This window comes from Callospermophilus lateralis, unplaced genomic scaffold (assembly GCF_048772815.1).
Source record: "Callospermophilus lateralis isolate mCalLat2 unplaced genomic scaffold, mCalLat2.hap1 Scaffold_83, whole genome shotgun sequence".
NCBI lineage: Eukaryota > Metazoa > Chordata > Mammalia > Rodentia > Sciuridae > Callospermophilus > Callospermophilus lateralis.
Genome location: NW_027516368.1, coordinates 6059363 through 6080367, shown reverse-complemented (window position 1 = coordinate 6080367; position 21005 = coordinate 6059363). Strand labels below are relative to the sequence as shown.

General features: G+C 35.8%; 1 pseudogene; it reads left to right on the top strand.

Annotated features, from left to right (window-relative positions):
• Positions 1-2066: 2066 nt before the first annotated feature.
• LOC143387649 (trimethylguanosine synthase pseudogene) lies at positions 2067-4330 on the top strand (annotated as a pseudogene).
• The last annotated feature ends 16675 nt before the right edge of the window (positions 4331-21005 follow it).

Sequence of the window (21005 nt, the reverse complement as noted above, 5' to 3'; positions counted from 1 at the left end):
TATAACCTTCAAACTATTCCTACAAAGATATTTGTAACATGCAAATATATTACTGTCCTAAGTCTTCATATATTTTGGTATAAAATTCAAATATCTAGCTAGATATAAATGCCCTTCAGTGCTTTTCTTGCTACTTCCCCATATTTATTTTTGGCTCTAGTTTAACTAAAACATGTGCAGTTTCCTGAATGAACCTAGCAGGTTTGTGCATTGGCAACTTTGTGACAGTCTTTTATCTCTTTCTGAAACTCTGACCCTACCTCTTCTTTATAGAGTTGTTGACTTATGTCCCACAATACTCTGTACAAGGGTCACATCTAGTGGGAAACCTTTTATCAACATATCAGTGGAATCAATCACCTCTCCTTAAAAATGCTCAACTCCTATCCATATAGAGTTTAACATACAATGCGTTTGTTACTGCTTGTTGCATCCTTCAATAGATGGCAGCACCCAATAAAATGCCATAAATTAATAATCCCTAATTTTTCCTATAAAAGAGTATGAATATGACTTCTTTTAAATATCAGGAAATTTTTCTAGAATTCATTCTTCTGCAAGAATCACTATGCTAAAACGTAAAGAGGAATGTAATGAAATAGGATCCATTATCATGATCCTGATCTTTACATTTTTATTACATCCTTCTTTCTGGCTTCCCAGTTTGTTGGTTCTGAGCACTTTTTGAAACTACCTTATTAAACACCTGCTATATTTTGTGAAAGGAGACTGAAGAATATGCTCTCTTCTAATAAATTGATTAGTGTGTCCATGCATATACTAAATATTGAATAATTCTTGTAGTAACTTATAAATTTTTCCTGCATGTAATAATATTATAATTAAAAATTTAATATATTCTAGTTTCCTTTCAAAAGAATATTTTTGCTTATTTATAAATTATAAGATTAAAATCAAAAGTCAAACAAGTTTTACAATCTGTCATGTTGATTAATTTTCTTCACCCCAGCATCTTAAACTACAGAGATATACCCTAGAAGATATAATTTTCTATGAGGGATTACTTATATGCCTTCTTCATATTTGTGCACTCTAATTTGAAGCAAATATAAGCTATCTTGATAAACTGAAGGACAAACAAATTGTTTCTAGTATTAGAAAATACTTGCTTTTGCGCTAACATTATTTTTTTCTGTCTTTCAGAAAAAGCTCAGGTCCAGGAACATTTCTCAATCTGGGGATAGGTAGTGAAAGATAAATAAATAAATAAATAAATAAATAAACAGGAAAAAAAACTATTTCCATATAGATATAGATACATATAAATTATATATCTATATTATGTACATAATATTAAGTCAAAATAAAGATTATAAAGGGAGATCAGGTTAAGAGGAGAAAGAACAATGAAGCATAGGGTGCAACTTTACATAGGGAAAACTCTCTGAAAGTATGGAATTGACATAGAGATGTGAAGGTTATGTGTGACCAAACATCTGGTATTAAAGTGATGCACAGACCAAAAGTAATGCACAAACTGTTTGGTATAAAAGCAATGCAAGTATAATGAACAATTAAAATACACAAAGAAAAAGCTTAAGACACCAGACAAGTGATGACGGCAGTAGAGTGAACAAAGAGGAGAGTGATCAAATATAAGGTCAAATTGATGACTGGAAATTTTTTAGGACTTTGTAAATCATAATTAGGGCATTGATTCTTAATTTGAATGAGATGAGAAGTGTCAAGTATCACTTAGGTTGGCCTTAGATTCTAAAAAGGGAAAGAACAAGGATATAACCAGGAGATGACGAATAAGGAGGCAATTGCAACATGAGAAACGATGATGGCAGTGAAGTGTTGGGAAACAGTCTTGATGAGATGACAGACCAAAAATAAAAAAGGAAAAGAAGGAGAGAGAGAGAGAGAGAGAGAGAGAGAGAGAGAGAGAGAGAGAGAGAATATTAACAATAATTACATGGATTTTGTCTAAGCACTTGGAAATGGAATTTGAAATTCCAGAAGAGGAGGAAGATGGTCATTCCCATGACACTACAGAATTGCATGACAGCAAAGACATAGGCCTAGATGAAAGTGAACTTGATTCTGAGGCCGAACTCATGCGAAGTATGGGATTGCCACTTCAGTTTGGTGGAGTGTCTACACATAAGAGTTTTGAGATATCTATGAATACAAAAATAAAGTTAAAGTAAAAAAGAAGAAGAGGAAACATCAAAGGAAGTACTTGGATGAAATTATCATGCAAGAGTCTTGGAGAAAAGAATATGAAGAAGATGACCCATCTTCAGTTGAACAGTATGAGAACACTAGAACATGTGAACTTAAAAATAAAAGGAACATTGAAACTGAAAAATGTTCTGTTGAAAATACATTATCTCCAAAATTTGAAATTACAGAAAATTGGGAAAGGTATTGGAATAAATATGGAGGAGAACTGTTATGGCAAACCTGGCAAGAAAAACATCCATATCAAATACTATCTTCTGAACCTTGGAACTTTCCTGATACAAAGGAAAAATGGAAACAACATTACCGTGAACTTTATTGGCATTATTTGGAGCAATTTCAGTATTGGGAAGCTCAAGGTTGGACTTTTGATGCTCCACAAAGTTGTGATACAAATATCATTGCATCTAAAACAGAAATTGACAAGAAAGATGAAAATATTGTGAAAGTGGACTTAATATCTTTTCCATCTTCACCTATCATAGTTGATAAAATAGCTCTGATTCAAGTGGTAAGGATCATAATAAAATACTTGACAGAATTAGTAATATAACTCTGAGTTAAGAAGAAGTAGAACACAGCCAGTTACATTCCTCTGTAAGTTGTGATGGACAGCTAAGGGAAGTTAGTGGGAGAGAGTGTCCTGCTTCTGATCAAAGTAAACCATGTGATGGAGGAACCAAGAAAAGCAACTTATCTTGGAATAGAAGTGCAAATCAACTAGCCCAGGAACCACAGGAATATTTCAGAGCAAACACAAGCAATGACAGGCTGCACGCCAGTGGGACTGATGGAGATGAGAGTGAAGAAGATCCACCTGAGCATAAGTCCAATAAACTCAAGAGGAGCCACGAACTGGAAATTGATGAAAACCCAGATACATACCTTAATGACAATGATTCCTTTCTGGGATTCTAGCATGGCTCAGGACAAAAATACGGCAAAATTCCAAATTTTAGCCATCGAAAGGTCAGGTATTTAGATAAGAATGTTAAACATAAGTCAAAATACTGAGACATGTGCAGACAAAGATGAAAAAAGCACATCTTCTTTACTGAAGAATAAGAAAAACCATTTTGCAAGAAAAGCAAAGCTCTGAGTAAGGTAGAAAAATTTCTAAAATGGATTAATGAACCAGTGGATGTGGAAGCATTACAAGAGTCCTCTTCACATGATAATGTGCAAGATACTTGTACCAGTACTGATTCAGAGGATCAAGACATGTCTGTTAGTAAAGCTGATGATCCAGAGAATCTAGAACCTGAAAAGTGTCAGACTGTGTCTTCAGCCAGTGAACTTGAAACAGAAAAGAATGAAGGAGACAGTTCAGTAGCATCTCTGCCAGAAAAGCAGGATTACATTACTCAAGAAATATCAGACTCTCCTAAGGTAGAAACTGAAGCTGAAATTACAAAGAAGAAGAATAAGAGTAAAAACAAGAATAGATAGGTAAATGGTCTACCTCCTGAGATAGCTGCTGTTCCTGAGCTGGCAAAATATTGGGCCCAGAGATACAGGCTATTGTCCCATTTTGATGATGGGATTAATTTGGACAGAGAAGGCTCGTTTTCAGTTACACCTGAGAAGATTGCTGAACATATTCCTGGCCGTGTCAGTCAATCCTTCACAAGTGACATTATAGTAGATGCATTCTGTGGAGTTGGAGGAAATACCATTCAGTTTGCCTTAACAGGAAAAAAGAGTGATTGCCATTGATATTGACCCAGTTAAGATTGATCCTGCTCATAATAATGCAGAAGTATATGGAATAGCAGATAAGATAGAGTTCATCTGTGGAGATTTCATGCTACTGGCTCCTTGTTTAAAGGCTGATGTTGTGTTCCTTAGCCCACCTTGGGGAGGCCCACACTATGCCACTGCAGAGACCTTTGACATTAGGACAATGATGTCTCCCGATGGCTTTGAAATTTTCAGACTTTCCCAGAAGATCACTAATAATATTGTTTATTTTCTTCCAAGAAATGCTGACATTGACCAGGTGTCATCCTTAGCTGGGACTGAAGGACAAGTGGAAATATTACAGAACTTTCTTAAAAATAAACTAAAGACAATCACTGCTTATTTTGGTGACTTAATCTGAAGACCAGAGTCTAAAACCTAAACTGTGAAGCAGGACAAGGACAATGATCATGTAATTATAAGAATATTTTTCATATGAAACACACAAAATGTCTTCCTGTATTCGCTGATATTTTATACCAACAATCTTAAATCACCATGTGATATGGAAACTTTCTGAATTTAACAAATGTTAATTAAGTGTTTCGAGACATTTGTATGATATTAACTATGCACTGTCTATTGTAAAGTAAGTTAGTAACCATCTGATATGGAAAGAGTATAGGCTTGCCCCTGTGTTGAATTTCATTGTTTTGTCTGTGTAAATATGTTTTTTTAAATACGTTTAACATCTTTGTGTGTATGTATGTATATACATGTGTATAAAAAAACAATTGCTGTATTTTTTAACAGAAAAGTAAAGAAAAGAATAAACAACTTATGTTCTATATCGAGTTTAGCTGGTACTGAAATAATGTTATGTATTTAAAGTCTCCCACCCCCTTCCCGGTTCTTTATTATCTCTCTGAAGATAATCACAGCAAACAGTGTATATAGTTTCTTTGGGAGGATACAAAGAAATTAGAGTGTACCCTAAGGTACTCTTGTCTCCATTGGTATACTGTTCAGTAACCTCCCTTGTTGTTTTTACTTAATGTACCTTTTTTTTAAAAGCAGATACCATATCAGTTTATCTTGAAGAGCTTTCCTTGTCAGTACGTACAGGTAGATCTGCCTTATACTTTTTAATGGCTGTTTTGTATTCCATCTTATACATATGCCATAATTAATTAAATACCAGTTCCCTATTGATGGAAAAAAAGAAAAAGCTTTTGACAAAATACAGCACCCATTTATGATAAAAACACTAAAGAAACTAGGGGCAGAAGGAATTTACCTCAACATCATGATAAATCCAAACCCAAACACATCATACAAGATAGGGGAAAAATGGAAAGCACTTCCTTTAAAATCTGGGACAAAATGAGGATAGCCCACTCACACTTATCCTTTTCAAAACAATACTAGAAATTTAAAAAGACTAATAAGACAAGAAAATGAGATAAAAGGAATAAAAATAGGAAAGGAAGAATTCAAATTGTTGCCATTTTCAGATACGATGCTATACTTCTAAGATCCAAACACTCCATGAAAAGACTCTAGAGCTAATAAGTAAATTCAACAATGCACCAGGTTACAAAATCAGTCAGTGTGACCAATATTTTCCCTATACACCAATAATGGTCCCAGTGAAAGCAAAACAGAAATGGCCTCAAAAAAATAAGAAATACCTAGGTAAAAAATAATAAGTGAGGTGAAACACCTCCACAGCGAAAACTATAGAATTCTGAAGAAAGAAACTGAAGAAGAACCTAGAAGATGAAAAGACCTCCCATGTTTTGGGATAGACAGAATTCATATTGTCAAGGTAGCAATACTACCAAAAGTGTTATGTAGATTTAATGTAATCCCCATCCAATGGATAGTGACAACCTTAAGAGAACTAGAAATAAAATCAACCCTAAAATCCAGGTGCAGAGACTAAAGACCCAGAATTTCCTAAGTAATATAGAGAAAGAAAAAAAGATGCTTGATGCATTCAAACATTTCATTCCAAATTATGCTAGAGAGTGATAATTTTAAAATTATGGTGAAGTTGTGGACAGAACACCAAAAGCACAGGCACAAAAAGAAAGAAAGAAACTGAATTACACATCAAGCTTGAAAACTTGATTCATCAAGGAACACAGTCATCAGTGAAAAGGCAACTCCCTAAATGCAAGAGAGCATTTGAAAATCATGTTTCTGATAAGTTAAGGTTGATGATATAAAGATCTTTTATATCTCAATAATAAGAAAACAACAACCCAATATTAAAATGGGCAAAGGACTTCCACAGATGTTTCTCCAAACAATATATACAAATGGCTGGGAAGCATATGGGAAGATGTTCAACATCAATACTTGGAGAAATCAAAATCAAAATCACAGGGCGATTCAGCTTCACACACATACCATCAAAGAACCAGAAAACACACTGCTCATGAGAATGTGATGGAACTGAAAACCTTGTGCACTATGGGTTAGAATGCAAAGTGGTGCAGGCTCTATGGAAAACTGGTGGTTCCTCAAATTATCAAAAGTAGATTTATATGATGCTTCAATTCTACTTCTGAGAAAACACCTATAAAACATTACAAGAAAGGGCTTGAAGAGATATTTATACACATACGATCAATACAGGTTTGTTTATTATATTCACAGGCCCATTGAAAAAGAATTTTTATATTTGTAGCTGTGTATTATAGTTATACATAAACATGGAATATAGTTTGCTCCAATTAAGTCTCCAGAACTTGCCCATTCCCTTCCCTCCTACCTGGCTCTGTTTCCTTTCTTCTCCTCTACTTGTCTTCCTTCCATATATGTATAGTTTTCATACCTAGTGCTTTACAGATATAAATAAAGATGACATTCGCTATAGTCTCTTCATATATGTGGTAGGATAGTTTGGTCAATTTCATTCCACTACTTCATTTGTTTCTAAGCCCAAAGAAGAATGTTTCACATGCAGCACATGATGGAATCTTATTTTGTCTAAAAAATGAAGAAAATTCTGGCTGATGCTAGAACAGGGATGAACCTTGAGAATTCTAAGGAATACATACTATATGATAATACTTATATGAGGTACAGTACACAGATCGAAAAATACAGAGAGAAGAATGGTGGTTTCTTAGGACATTAGGGAAATTGACAATAATTGTCTCATAAATAAGCTTCAATTTTGCAAGATGAGAAAACTTCTGTGGCTCATACTGGTATTGGAAGAATGGAAAAATAAGTGTAAAGAAAACCAGGAACTTGTCTTCCAAAGTAGTTCACATTGTAATTTTTTTTTGTATTTCATCACATATAAAAACTTTTTTTATTTATTTACACATAAATAAAAAACAAGGAATTTCTCCACTAGTAGAACTGATCAATAAAGAATGTGAAAGAATAATTCAAGTTGAAAGGATGGATAACTCACTCAGTTTTGCCAATAAATAAAGAATATCAATGAGGGTTGCTCCTCAGGAATATTTAAAACCAGTATCATTGTACATTCAGTTTTTAACTCCTCTCCTAATTTGCTTGAGTAGCAGCTATGTAATAATTATAGAGCTCATGAGGGTGCTAGACCATGCACACCATGAGCTCAGGCATGTGCACACATGGCCACAAATAGAGCCAGGCTGGGAAGAGCCTCTGGAAACTTATACTTAGGGTTTTGGTCTTTGTCTTGGAAGATGGAAAATCTGAGAGAGGAAACAATAGATGGACAAACATAAACATTTCTCTAAGCAACAGTCCCTGGATCTATGAATCTCCCATCAACTACCTTCTGGAGTCTGTCCCTTTGAACCATTCTGGAGAGAAATGGCCATACCTCACATCTTGTAGGAAAACTCCCCCAATCACTCCTGAAGGGTCATCCCTGATCCACTTCCAATCAGTAGCCCAGTATCCTAAAAGCCAGCCTCACTCAAGCATGAGAGGCATATCCACCCACCACCATAACTAATGTAGACAGATGTCAGAAAAGGATGAGAAAGCAGGAATCACTTTTGGAGCTCCAGATCAACAGAAACAAGGGTCAGTGCACATGGGAAAGGCTTGCCATCACCAATGTGCTTTTGCCACCCTTACAGCCATGGATGCACACACATGCCACCCAGCCACAGAGACCTGTATTGACTGAGCATTTCAGAGATTTCATTCTGTGTATAATTGGTTAGCTCCATGGTTTTGTAGACTCCAGCAAGGCAGAACATCATGGCAGGACATTATTCTGGAGTAATGCTGCTCAACTTATGGCAGCTAGAAAGTGGACATCATGAGTCCAGGGGCCCAGAATCCTCCTTAAGAGCATGTCAACAACCATGTAACCTTCTACAGGTTCCATCACCTCTCAATATTGCCACAGGCTGGTGTGCAGATATTTACTTTATAGACCTATTGTGGATATTTAAGATCAAAATCAAAACACATCCCTCATTTAATACTTCCTACATAGGGCTGTATATGCCTAACACTATATGCTTATGTTGTTAGAAAACTGGTATTTGTAATCATGACTCTGACTTAACCAGAGTCAAATTTGGTCTCATGTGCATCAACACAGGATTCTAAGTCACTCTCCCATGTAGGTCCTCTGAGTGCCCAAGCAGAACCACTGGCATTAGTACCTATGCAGGACTCCTGGCTGTAGATATCACACAAAATACCTAGCTGCTGCCCATGAGCAAGACCTCCAGTCACCACTCCTATGTGGAACCCCATGTACCAATGTAGATGGGGGTCCACATTTACCTCTATCTTGGGACACTGTAACTATTGCCATAGTTCCTACACACAGTAGCTTGCACTTGGGGACACTGCATAAGGTCTGGAGAGAGCCACCAGCCACAACACTGCATGCCACAGAGCTGCATCTCTAAACATGTCTCCCAACACCACCACCCGACCAGACACCCCATCACTGAAAGTAGCTACCTCCATCTTGAGACACATTTGTTGCCAATTTTAGTTCAGACAACTCCCTGCTTGGGACAACAGTTGGGATTTAGGAGCAATATCAAGGTATCTATAGGCCCTACCTCCCCCATTTTCCTGACAGATGCTAACCTGGCACAGTGCTTGCAGATATGTGGCTGGTCTGTAACTCACAAAACCTTGTCCTGACCTGCCCAATACAAAACACCTCTCAGCAACAGGTGCACAGCCCCTAGAGTGCAGTCCACAAGACCTCCAGAGAGAAAGGTTTATGATTGGGAAGTAGAAAAGGAGCAGGTGAGTGAGATACAGTTTAGAGACTGAATTAGAGACCAGGAATTGTGAGGTCTACAGTTGATACAGGAGATAAGACAAGGTGCCCACATTACACAAATGATCCCCAAAGGAGATCCTTGGAGTGTAGTCTCCCATTGGTAACTGGAAAAGTGCTATATCCCACTTCCAGGAGCCCCATGTCGAAGACAATCCTTCAACCCTAATAATATTCACCATCCTGAGGGCGGATATACCAGCAAACAAGAGACAACCCCACCTACTAGATGAAAAGGGAAGCAAGAAAGATATTGGTCTCCAACAAAAACAATCCTTGTATCTTTCTTCTGAGATTGTTTTTCTTTTCTCTTTTCTCTCTCTTCTCCTACCCTCACATACCCAACATTTGTGAAACCAAATAAGTTTTATTAATTAGTCTACTAATTACTTGGATGTCTGAATAGATATCTCATTGCATTACAGTTGTGTTTTATGTTCTTTTATCTCCTGTTTTTACATATTTTATTTTTCCTAATTCTTATGTTTGTTTTTTTACTCTCTCTATTGTCTTCCAATTTAGCTCCCCAAATCACACTCTTTCTTCTCCTGCTACTGACCAACTTTTTAGATTCCTTTTTCATGCTTCCTAAGATCTAATAAATCTAGATTCTCACCTCCTACCCCCTCAACAACTCATCCCATATCTTAATCCCAGTGCCTTCTCTACCGTCAGAATCTGTAGACCCTTTTACAAATCTAGTCTTTGTATTGTAGATAATAATTAAATTTACCATTTCTGTGTATTGTGACAAAACTGTAAATGTCTTAATAGCAGCTATTTGGTTGAAGGGTGCATATTGTTTGTATTGGGACCTCTGAATATTGTTCTCCCCCTTAAAGAAGAGGTATTGGAACCCTGCAGGAACACCATAAGCCTATAGGATGAACACTGTAATGCCTTGGATCCAAAGTGTTAAAAGGGAAGACACATGAACAACATGAAAAAACAAGGAAAGAAAGTGCCCCAAACAAACTAAGATACCACATTATTAGAATCCATGGGAAACACAACAGAAAAAATGACAAATTCAGGATGTACATAATTAAAATGTTTTGTAAATTGAAGTATGATATAACAGAGAAAATACAAACAGTAAAAGATCATTTTGATAAAGAGCTACATAAGCAAATACAGGAAGCAAAAGATTTCTTCAATAAGAAGACAGAGGTTCTGAGGAAAAAAAATCCTTGAAATGAAACAATAAGCCAAATTTGAAAACTCAATAGAAAGCACCACCAACAGATTAGAACACTTGGATGAAAGGACTCCAGACAATGAAGACAAAATACATAATACTGAAAAAAAATGTTAACCACACACAATGAAGATGGTAAGAAACCATGAGGAGAACATTCAAGAATTATAGAATAACACAAAAACACCAAATTTAAGAATCATTGGGATAGAGAAAGGAATAGAGTTATAAACCACAGGAATGAACAATCTATTCAATGAAATAATATCAGAAAAATTTCCAAAAATTAAGAATGAATTGAGAAATCAAATAGGATTAATCAAAGAGGATTACAAAACATCAAATGTACAAAATCACAATACAGCGACACCAACCAAGCACATTATAATGAAAATACATACATTCAGAATAAGAAGAGAATTTTAAAAGCCACAAGAGAAAGGAATTAGATTATATATAGGAGAAAAAATTAGGATATCTGCACATTTTTTAAACTCAGACCCTGAAAGCTAGAAGATCCTAGAAAAACATATACCAACCTCTCAAAGAAAATGTATGCCAACCAAGAATCTTATATCCTCAAGTTCAAGGGAACAAATTGACCACAACACAATAATTATGTGTGAATTCAATACACCTCTCTCACAACTGAACAGATCTTCCAAACAATAGTTGAATAAAGAAACTATAGAACTCAATAACACAATTAATAACCTAGACTTAACTGAAATATATAGGATATATCAACCATCTGCAAGCAGATATACTTTTTTCTCAGCAGCACATGGATCCTTCTCAAAAATAGAGCATATATTAGGCCATAGGGCAACTCTTAGCAATTATAAAGGAGTAGAGATAATACCATGCATCTTATCTGATCATAATGGAATTAAACTGAAAATCAACAATAAAAGAAGGAGGAAAAAATCTTACATCACTTGGAGAATGAGCAGTATGTTAATGAATGATCAAGTGTTACAGAAGACATCAAGGAGGAAATTTAAAAATTCATTGAGATAAATGAAAACACAAACACAACATATCAGAATCTATGGAAACAATGAAAGCAGTTTTAAGAGGAAAATTCATTGCTTGTAGTTCATTCCTAAAAAACAACAAAACAAAAAGAAAAAAAAAACAACAACAAATAAATGATCTCACATTTCATCTCAAAACCCTAGAAAAAGAAGAGCAAAACAATAGCAAATGTAGCAGAAGGAAAGAAATAATTAAAATCAGAGTTGAAATCAATGAAATTGAAACAACAGAAACAATTTAAAAAATTGACAAAACTAAAAGTTGGGTCTTTGAAAAAATAGATAAGATTGACAGACCCTTAGCCAAGCTAATGAAGAGAAGAAGAGATAGAACTCAAATTACTAGCATATGGGATAAAAAAGACAATATCACGACAGACATTACAGAAATACAGAAGATAATTAGAAATTATTTTGAAACTTTATACACCAATAAAATAGAAGATATTGAAGGCATCAATAAATTTCTTAAGTCATAACATCTGCCCAGATTGAGTCAAGAGGTTATACACAACTTAAACAGATCAATATCTATTGAGGAATAGAAGAAGCCATCACAAGACTACCAACCAAGGAAAGCCCTGGACCAGATGGGTATACAGCAGAGTTTTACAAAACCTTTAAAGAAGAACTAATACCAATACTTTTCAAGCTATTTCACAAAATAGAAAAAGAGGGAGCACTTCCAAATTCATTCTCTGAGGCCAACATCACCCTGATTCCTAAAACAGATAAGGACACTTCAAAGAAAGAAAACTACAGACCAATATCTCTAATGAACATAGATGCAAAAATCCTCAATAAAATTCTGGCAAATCGGATACAAAAACATATCAAAAAGATGGTGCACCATGATCAAGATGGATTCATCCCTGGGACGCAAGGCTGGTTTAATGTATGGAAATCAATAAATGCAACCCACCACATCAATAGACTTAAAGATAAAATTCATATGATCTTCTCAATAGATGTAGAAAAAGCATTCAACAAAATACAACAACCCTTTTTGTTAAAAACATTAGAAAAACTAGGGATAACAGGAACTTACCTCAACATTGTAAAAGCTATTTATGCTAAGCCTCAGGCTAACATCATAATAAATGGAGAAAAATTGAAGGCATTCCCTCTAAAATCTGCAACAAGACAGGGATGCCCTCTCTCACCACTCCTATTCAAGATAGTTCTCAAAACCCTGGCCAGAGCAAAAAGACAGATGATAGAAATTAAAGGCATAAAAATAAGAAAAGAAGAATTGAAATTAGCACTATTTGCAGAAGACATGATCCTATACCTAACGTACCCAAAGGTTCTACCAAAAAACTTCTAGAACTAGTAAATGAATTCAGTAAAGTGGCTGGATATAAAATCAACACTTATAAGTATAAGGCATTTCCTCTATATCAGTGATAAACCCTCTGAAAGGGAAATGAGGACAACCAATTCATTCACAATATCCTCAAATAAAATAAAATATTTGGGAATCAACCTAACAAAAGATGTAAAAGACCTTTAAAATGAAAACTACAGAATCCTAAAGAGAGAAATAGAATAAGAACTTAGAAGATGGAAAGATATACCTTGTTCATGGATAGGCAGAATTAATATTATTAAAATAGCCATACTTCCAAAAGTACTCTATAGGTTTAATGCAATGCCAATCAAAATCCCAATGACATTCCTTGCAGAAATAGAAAAAGCAATCATGAAATTCATCTGGAGAAATAAAAGACCCAGAATAGCTAAAGCAATTCTAAGCAGGAAGAGTGAAACAGGTGGTATAGTGATGCCAGATTTTAAACTATACTATAGAGCAATAGTAACAAAACAACATGGTACTCGTTTCAAAACAGGCAGGTAGACCAATGGTACAGAATAGAGGACACAGAAACCAATCCACAAAATTAAAACTACCTTATATTAGACAAAGGTGCTAAAAGCCTGCAATGGAGAAAGGATAGCATCTTCAACAAATGGGGCTGAGACAACTGGAAATTCACATGCAACAAAATGAAATTGAATCTTTTTCTCTCACCGTGCACAAAAGTTAACTCAAAATGAATCAAGGAGCTAGGAATCAAACCAGAGACTCTGCATTTAACAGAAGAAAAAGTTGGCCCTAATATCCATCTCGTGGGGTTGGGCTCCAAATTTCTTAATAGGACACCTATAGCACAAGAGTTAAAATCAAGAATAAACAAATGGGGCATATTCAAACTAAAAAATTTTTTCTCAGCAAGAGAAATAATAAGGGAGGTAAATAGGGAGCCTACATCCTGGGAACAAAATTTTACCCCTCACACTTCAGATAGAGTGCTAATCTCCAGAGTATACAAAGAACTCAAAAAGTTAAACAACAAAAAAATAAATAACCCAATCAACAAATGGACCAAAGATCTAAATAGACACTTCACAGAGAAGGATATACAATCAATCAACAAGTACATGAAAAAATGCTCACCATCTCTAGCAATCAGAGAAATGCAAATTAAAACCACTCTAAGATATAATCTCACTCCAGTAAGAATAACAACCATTATGAATTCAAAAAATAACAAGTGCTGGAGAGGATGTGGGGAATGTACAAGTACACTTGTACATTGCTGGTGGGACTGCAAATTGGTGCAGCAAATTTGGAGGGCAGTATGGAGATTCCTTGGAAAGCTGGGAATGGAACCACCATTTGACCCAGCTAATCCCCTTCTCTGACTATACCCAAAAGACCTAAAAAGAGCATACTATAGGGACATAGCTTCATCAATGTTCATAGCAGCATAATTCATAATAGCTACACTGTGGAACCAACCCAGATGTCCTTCAACAGATAAATGTATTTAAAAAATGTGGCATTTATACACAATGGAACATTACTCCGCACTAAAAAATAACAAAATCATGACATTTGCACTGAAATGGATGGCACTAGAGCAGATTATGCTACGCGAAGTTAGCCAATCCCTAAAAACAAATGTCGAATGTGTTCTTTGATATAAGGAGGGTGACTCAAAACAGAGTAGGAAGGAAGAGCATGAGGAGATTACCATGAAACAAGGTAAATAGGTGGGAGGGAAAGGGAGGGAGAAGGGGTAATTGCACAAAAGATGGAAGAAGACCATCATACGTTCACAAAATACATATATGATGGTGTGAGGGGAAGGGAAGAGAGAGAGAGGGGGGGGAGAGAGAGAGAGAGAGAGAGAGAGAAGTGTCACAGTAGAATGGGTAGAGAATACTGATGGGGAGGGAAGAGGAGGGGAGGGGGAATAGGGAGGGCAGCAGAATACAACTGACACTAGGATTGCTTATGTATACACATGGATGTATTACCAATGTGATCCTGCAATTTGTACACGTGGCAAAATGAGAATTCATATTCTATTTGAATCAAATGTATGATATATCAAGAGCAACTAATAAAAAAAAACTTCTGGCAAATCAAATACAAAAACATCAAAAAGATAGAGCACCATTATCAAAAATCAATAGATGAATAAAAAAATTGGTCAAAATACAGTACCTGTTCATCTTCAAAACACTAGGAAAACTAGGGATAACAGAAACATATCTCAACATTGTAAAAACTATGCTAAGCCCCAGGCCAACATCATTCTAAATGGAGAAAAATTGACAGCATTCCCTGTAAAAACTGGAAAAAGGGATGCTCTCTTTCACCACTTTAACACAGTTTTTTAAACTCTAGCCAGAGAAATAGACAGATGAAAGAAATTAAAGGATATGAACAGGAAAATAAGAACTCAAATTTTATCACTATTTGCCAACAACATGATTCTATACCTAGAGGATCCAAAAAATTCCATCAGAATTTTTTTTGTAACTAATAAATGAATTCAGCAAAGTAGCAGGATATAAGATCAAAACTCATAAATCAAAGGCATTTCTGTACATCAGTGATAAATCCTCTGAAAGAGAAACTATGAAAACTACCCAAATTAACAATAGCCTCAAAAATAAAATAAAATACTTGGGTATCAACTTATTCAAAGACATGAAAGACCTCTACAATGAAAATTACAGAACACTAAAGAGAGAAATTAATTAAGACCTTAAAAGATGAAAAGATCTCCCTTGTTCTTGAAAAGGCAGAATTAATATTGTGGAAATGACCATACTACCAAAAACACTATACTGATATAATGGAATCCCAATCAAAATCCCAATGACATTCCTCATAGAAATAGAAAAAGCAGGGGCTGGGATTGTGGCTCAGTGGCAGAGTTCTTTCCTCACACATATGATGCACTGGGTTCGATCCTCAGGACCACATAAAAATAAATAAGTAAAATAACGGAACTGTATCCATCTATAATTATAAAGTATATTTTAAAAAAATAAATAGTAAAAGCAGTCATGAAATTTATCTGGAAACATAAGAGGTCAAGAATAGCCAAGGAAATACTTAGCAAGGAGAGTGAAGCAGGCAACATCATTATACCAGACCTCAAACTATATTACAGAGCAATGGTAAAAAAAAAAATGGCATGGAATTGGCACCAATATAGACTTGTAGATCAATAGTACAGAATAGAGGACACAGAGAAACCCACATAAATGCAGTTTTCTCATTCTAGACAAAGGTACCAAAAACATATATTGGAGAAAAGATAGCCTCTTCAAAAAATGGTGCCTGGAAAATTGGAAATCCATATCCAACAAAACAAAATTAGACCCTACCTATCACCATGCACAAAGACTCAGCTCAAAGTGAAACAAGGACCTAGCAATTAATCTAGAGACCCTGTGCCTAATAGAAGAAACGGAAGGCCAAAATCTTTATCATGTCAGATTAGGCCCTGACCTCCTTAATAAGACTCCTCTTGCACAAGAAATAAAATCAAGAATCAATAAATAGGATGAATTCAAACTAAAAAGCTTCTTCTCAACAAAAGACATAATTGGTGAGATGAATAGAAAGCCTATATAATGAGAGAAATTTTTACCACATTCACATCTGATAGAGCACTAAACTCTAGTGTATATAAACATATATGTGAATCAATCAGCAAATACTACAAAAAAATTTTCTTAATAAAATACTTAGAATGGAAAGTGAAGCAGTTGTAGGCAGGAGTGTATATTCGCTATCTATGCCAGACTGACCTTGGTGTACTCTCTTCCTGGGCTCTTTGCCCAAGAGAGAGCAAGGTATTTGTTAGAGAGAGCAAGACCTGGGCATTATTTATTAAATCATTCCTCTTTTTATGTTGCTTGCCATTCTGCCTTCTGGAATGGAATGGGGATGTAGCTGGCTAAGATGGCTCTCAGCTACCTGCTTACCACTACAAGGTAGAATGGAATTTAAAGTATTTTCTATTTGGAGTTTTATCCACACCATTTATAACCACAGTCAAACATTTTAACACCAAAAAAAAAAAATAACACAATCAATAAATGTGCCAAGGACCTGAACAGACACTTATCAGAAGAGGATATACAATTAACCAACAAATATATGAAAAATGTTCATCATCTCTAACAATTAGAGAAATGCAGTGGTAAGCAGGTAGCTGAGAGCCATCTCACAAGGTACATCCTCAGTCCTTTCCAGGAGGCAGACTGGCAAGCAACATACAAAAAGGAATGATTTAATAAATAATACCCAGAACTCACTCTCTCCTGGGCACGGAGCCCAGAAAAAGGGCAACAAGGTCAATCTGGCATAGGTAATGAATATCCACTCCTTCCCACAACTGCAACCACCTAAGTAGAGGGACCAGTGTTTTTTTAATTAAGAAAATTTTTATTGTCTTAGTATTTGCTGATTGGTTCACATACATATACATGTTTATGTGGATGTATGTATCCATATACATACATTCACATTGTTTTTTTCTTTTTTGTCAACTTTTTCTCTTTTATTGTCCTTCCTTTGTCCCTTCCTCTTCTTTTCCGTCTTCATTTCTTTTTAGATTCTATTCATGTGCTTACTCTCTTGTGCTTTCTATCTTCCACTTTTTCAATATTCATTCTAACCCTTTCTGCTTCCTAGCTCATTTCATTTCTACTAATTAACTAAATTTTAAACATCTTTTAAATCAATTTGTTTTATCTATCTGGGGAATGGAAGGAGGTGGATTAGTGGGTTCCTCAATGACATAGTAGCTGTACATAAGGGAATAAAAAACGCAATTTTACAGTGGCAAACTAAGCCTACACAGCTGAGAAGAGTGAATGACACTTTCATCTGAAACTGGCAAGCTCAACTCTAGTAAAAAGACCTTGCCTAACAATGGGGGTTGGTGGGTAACTGAGACTGACTGAAAGTTAGATCAAATATTGTGATTCCCAAGTCACCTCTCAAAGCCTAGAGGAAACCAGAAGATAGGATGATATTTCCCATTATCCTCCCAGCACAGACACTGAAGCTTTAGGAAGAAGTGGTGCAAGAGAGGTTTTCAGGCAGAAATGGCATGAAAGTGCACACAGGCTTCCCTAATATGTTTGAACACCTTTAGTCAGAGGTGAGAGCAATTCATGCACAGTATCTAAAATCCTACCCCCCAGAAATCTAATTCCAAGGCCTTAGAAGAAAACACACACACACAGACAGACAGACACACACACACACACACACACACACACACACACACACACATTCCCAAATTTTGCAGAGATCAACTGATCAATAAAACTTGAATCCTCTGCAGCCCAAAATTAAATCAGTAAGTGAATAGCTGACCTAAGATCCCTATATGCTTTCATGTCAATTTTCATTTCTTTAATACCAAATGTCTCAATATTTTCACAAATATTACTCCCATTTTTCACTTTGATTAGTAGACATATGGAGAACATTTTCAAAAAACTTTATAAAATTTTATTAGAATATTGCTTTGTTTTGAAGTGGTTCCAGTTACTAGGATTTAGTATCTTTTCTCAAAGTGATGCCAGTATTAATGTAGTTTAAATTCAAATTATGAGGAAGAACTGACACTGGGATATTTGCCCAGTCCTGTTCCCTTAAAAAAATTGGGCTGGGATTGTGGCTCAATGGCAGAATGCTTACCGCACATGTGTAAGGCACTGGGTTCAATCATCAGCACCATATAAAAATAAATAATAAATAAATAATACTGTGTGTGTGTGTGTGTGTGTGTGTGTGTATATATATATATATATATATATATATATATATATATAATTTCTCTCTCTTTCTCTCTCTCCCTCCCTCCCTCTCTCTCTCTCTCTCTCTATATATATATATATATATATATATATATATATATATATATATATATATATAAACAATCGAAATAAAATGTTTCTTGTAGCTGGATGCAGAAGCACACTCCTATAATAGCAGTGGCTCATAGGTTGAGGCAGGAGGATCCCAAGTTTAAAGCCAGCATCAGCATCTGAAAGGCCCTAAGCAACTCAGCAAGACTTAGTTTCTAGATAAACTATTTAAAAATCTTGGGGATGTGGCTCAGTGTTTAAACACCACTGGGTTAAATACCCAGTAGCAGAAAAAATAAAACAACAACAATAACAACAAAAACAAACCTTGTTTAATAGAAGAAATAGTTATCCCAGAAGATGCATCTAAATGTGAAAGATGGAGCTAAAAAAATGATAGGCAGACTAGTTAGTAACATTGATTGTTACAATTCCATATACAAAGTATGATGAGCCAGACCACATGTGGTCAAGCTTGTGAACAGCATATGATCAACAGTCTGACTGGAGGGTGAAGGGACCCATAATCACCAATTCTCTCACTCTGACTGGATGTAGAAACCCCCTCCCCCAAAATCATGAGCCAATAGTTTTAAGGGTAACCTCCAACAATACCACATAAATCCCTAGACAGCAGCAATTCAGCCGCAACCAGTTTGGGACTCGTGCCCAGTGGAAGTTGAACCTCCTCTCTGTTTAAAGAAAGAAATAGGACTGCGGCTCTAGCTCAGTGGCAGAGCAGTTTCCTAGCATGTGTGAGGCACTGGATATGATCTTTATCATCAACTAATAATAAAATAAAGGCATTCTGTCCATCTACAACTACAAAAAAAAATTTAATTAAAAAAGAAATTTTCACTTTACCCTTTGTTGTCCATGGGCTTCATTCTTCAGATCTGTAAGATAACTACATCTTCAGAACCTTTTAGATTTGGGGACGTGTGTGGGGTCCTTGAAAGATAGAGTAAAATGAACTTTTGGTTTTCTGGAGTCGTATAGTACTTTTAAGGGTGAAAATGCATTTCAATCCAAAAAATAAATACTGGGTACCTGTCAGCAACTTAAAAGCCATTACTGTGGCTGCCAAACTAAAGACACTGAAGATGAGCTTGCTGGAGAATGCTTGATCAATCTCCCTTGTCTCTGATGGTGGAATGTTGGTGATATTGTGCTTCAGCCAAAGAACCCAAACCAGGTTGACCTGGTAACTTCAAGTGTTTGCTTCTTTCACTTTCTGACTGACTTGAACCAATGATGGAGGGTGTCCTCACCTGATGTGTCTTCTTGGATCTGAAGAGGGAGTCTTAATCTGATCTTAGGTCCCTTGGAAAAGTGAGGACCCACTAATTCCCAGAATGTGAACCAAACAGTCTGTGTCTCTTTGTCTAATTCGATGATGAAATTTTCTTTTCCCACCACTTCTCATGCAGCAGCAGACCCAGGTTCTTGATATCCTCCTATGAATCCTATTTTTTTTCACAAGAAACCATAGATCAGACTATGGGGAATTCTTGAATCCTTGAGCAACATTTAAGACCCAAATCCCAACCATATGCCTAGTAACCACTTTTAGGACAGGACCAATTCTCTAAGAGATCACAGGATAAACTTTAGGACCAAAGGCATAACATAAAACAATAGTCAATAAGATTTTTCTGTCCAAAGGGATATGATTGCTTTTTCTCCTTAAATTAGGACATTACCCAGACCTGCCTCCCTCTCCAGGGAGTATGGAGAGTTTGGGCTTCTTTTGTTTTGATGAAAGTGCTTTCTCTTGTGGCAAGAGTGGTATTCAGAAATTATGTAAGGATTGTTTCAGGATGTATATTTGGAAAAGGAAGTCAGCAACTAGGAAGAAAAATCATTTGATATGCTAAGAAAGAACAAAACTAAGGATTTAAACAGATATACAAATGTCTAAGAAACATACATATGTCTAAGAGACATTTATGTCTAAGAAAGTTGCAGATGGTTTATGCAAGGTAAATTTTAAACAGTTTTGTATGTTGTGTCTATTGGATTTTTTTGTTGTTGTTGTTGAGGAGAATGTATCCTAGAGGGCAGATGGTCAAACCTATTTTGGAATCTTTTGAATGGTTGCTTCATGGCTGTTGCTGTTTTGGTTTGCTGCAGTATGATTTATGCCCCAGGTGTGCATGGTTTTAGGTATACATATACATCAAGAAGGTGGGTGTGTTTGTCTGAGAGATTTTTTTTTAGTTGCACACAATATCTTTATTTTTTTTTATTTTTTATGTGGTGCTTTGCACATGCTAGGTGAGTGCTGTACTGCTGAGCCACATCCCCAACCCCAGTCTGAGAGCTTTGAGTGTTGATGTGGGTTTTATGTAATGGGGGCTTGTATGAGTTTGGTACAGGCAGGAGGGTGGCCTGCGTTAAGTCAGCATGGGATTTAATTTTG